This window comes from Physcomitrium patens, chromosome 6 (genome assembly GCF_059467195.1).
Source record: "Physcomitrium patens ecotype Gransden chromosome 6, ASM5946719v1, whole genome shotgun sequence".
Taxonomy (NCBI): domain Eukaryota; kingdom Viridiplantae; phylum Streptophyta; class Bryopsida; order Funariales; family Funariaceae; genus Physcomitrium; species Physcomitrium patens.
In genome coordinates, this window is record NC_143415.1 from 300,001 (window position 1) to 302,500 (window position 2,500).

At 52.0% G+C, this 2,500-nt stretch overlaps 1 non-coding gene across 1 annotated transcript in view; it reads right to left on the reverse strand.

The window, feature by feature from the left end:
* Positions 1-2,462: 2,462 nt before the first annotated feature.
* The window catches only part of LOC149988710 (5S ribosomal RNA), a 119-nt gene continuing 81 nt past the window's right edge, over positions 2,463-2,500 (reverse strand). Inside the window, exon 1 of the ribosomal RNA XR_016503617.1 lies at positions 2,463-2,500. This exon is cut by the window's right edge and continues 81 nt beyond it. This is a non-coding gene — a ribosomal RNA (5S ribosomal RNA).

Consider the following 2,500-nt stretch of genomic DNA (forward strand, 5'->3'; position numbering starts at 1 on the left):
TCCCAAATGAATGAGAGAATGGCTTGACAATACCGAGGCCATCGCCCCCCGCCAAAAATGGTTACTAGCTCTTGGGACTCGCTGCGACGTTACGCGTATCGGCACAAGACCAACCCTCTTTTTCCAGTCGCCCGCGCACCAAAAAAAATTTTGGCAGCGGGACTCACAATCCTTGACAGCCAGCTCACCATATAATACTCGGCGACCCTCCGCGGGACCTCCTCAGAGGGTCGCGTCGCCGGGAAACTAACCCCCACTCCTCACTGATCCAAGGTAACACGCCAGAAGTATCCAGGTAACCCCAGTAGTATCCAGGTATCCCCCTGCGAACGTCGGTACTGGGCTCAAAGAAGGCAGCGAGCAGTCGGGACCCGTAGGCACCGAGCAACCGTCACCCCCTCACGACTTTTCCCGAGACGCTTCAGAGGAACCCTTCCCCACATAGTACTCTCTGTGGGATTCGGCAGGCCCCCGTCCTACTGCACTAAGGAAGTTCCGAGACACACTTTTTTTTGTGGAAGACCACCCACCCTCCCTGTCCTGCCTGCTATCCCCGCCGCGACTCCTGGTCCCGGCCCTCCTCCCCGACTTCCTCCTTGTCCCGCTGCGAGTCCCGGACCTCCTCCCCACTACCTACTCCCGCCGCGAGTCCCAGTCCCGGCCTTCCTCCTCCTCCTCCTCTTCCCTAGTCCCGGCGCGAGTCCCGGACCTCCTCCCCACTTCCTAGTCCCGTCGCGAGTCCCGGACCTCCTCCCCTCTTCCTAGTCCCGGCGCGAGTCCCGGACCTCCTCCTTCTCTTCCTTGTCCTGCCGCGAGTCCCAGTCCCGTCGCGAGTCCCGGACTTCCTCCTTCTCTTCCTTGTCCCGCCGCGACTCCCTAGTCCCGTGGCGAGTCCCGGACTTCCTCCTCCTCTTCCTTGTCCCGCCGCGACTCCCTAGTCCCGTGCGCGAGTCCCGGACTTCCTCCTCCTCTTCCTTGTCCCGCCGCGACTCCCTAGTCCCGGCGCGAGTCCCAGTCCCGCGCGAGTCCCGGACTTCCTCCTCCTCTTCCTTGTCCCGCCGCGACTCCCTAGTCCCGGCGCGAGTCCCAGTCCCGTCGCGAGTCCCGGACTTCCTCCTCCTCTTCCTTGTCCCGCCGCGACTCCCTAGTCCCGGCGCGAGTCCCAGTCCCGTCGCGAGTCCCGGACTTCCTCCTCCTCTTCCTTGTCCCGCCGCGACTCCCTAGTCCCGGCGCGAGTCCCAGTCCCGTCGCGAGTCCCGGACTTCCTCCTCCTCTTCCTTGTCCCGCCGCGACTCCCTAGTCCCGGCGCGAGTCCCAGTCCCGTCGCGAGTCCCGGACTTCCTCCTCCTCTTCCTTGTCCCGCCGCGAGTCCCGACCTCTTGTCCCGCTCCCTTGCCCAAGTCCCGACTCCTGGCTGTCTCGACTCCTCGTTGGCCGCCCAGTCTTCCGCATAGGTGGAAATAAATAAATAAATCATTTTTTAAAAAATCAATTTTAAAATTAACTCCCTGTCTCGACTCCTTGCTGGCCGCCCAGTCTTGCGCCTAGACAGAAATATAAATAAAAATAAAAATAAATTGGTGAATTAAAAATATTAAAGTAATTTAATTAACTGGAATAAGGTAGAAAAATAAAAGGCAGAAGAATACTAAATTGATTTTTTCAAGTGCCACGTGTTACCTTGCTGATGTGGCTGCCACGTGGTAGTCCATGTCATGTCAAAAATCCACTAAATCGTTTACATGTCACTTTGGAGATAAATTTGTGTGTGTGCAATCAATTGGTTGTACAAATATGTTAATGACTTGCTAACTAATGCATCGTACAGGTAATCATTGCCCACTAACTAATCCATCACCACTGAAACTTAATGTCTTCAATTCTTCATCCTTCACACTCCACATCCAATTTATTTTTGTTTGTGTGAATTCTTAAATCTATCTTCTCTTTACATACTCCAAGCCCAACTTTCTAAACCCTTTATATAATCTATGTGAATCCTAGAATCTAGGTTTATATACCCCATGCAAACCCTAAAACCCTAAACCCTAAACCCTAACCCCTAACCCCTAACCCCTCAACTCATACTTTGTTCTTTTAATCATACAACCTAGACTCTGAAATTTTAATCTCATAACATATAAACTAGCATTGTAATTTCAAAACCCAACATTTTGTATTGTGACAATACTTGTTTGCAAATATGCATCCTTCATTTACTTTTATTTTTTTAACACTACACTGTGCCACATCAGCACCAAATAGATCAAAATCCTTGATAAATTAACCTCTAACATGTAAATATTATATTCTCCACCCTTTCAGCTTTTATTTTTATTTTTTTTAACTTTTTGAAATGCCACGTCAGCTACCTGGCTGCCCTGTCACATGACAAATGCTAAGTGGACTGCCATGTCGGAGAAGAAGATGCCACGTCGGAGAAGGTTCAAGCGGATGCAAAATGGATGCAGCACCGGGACTTCCCGGGAGGTCACCCATC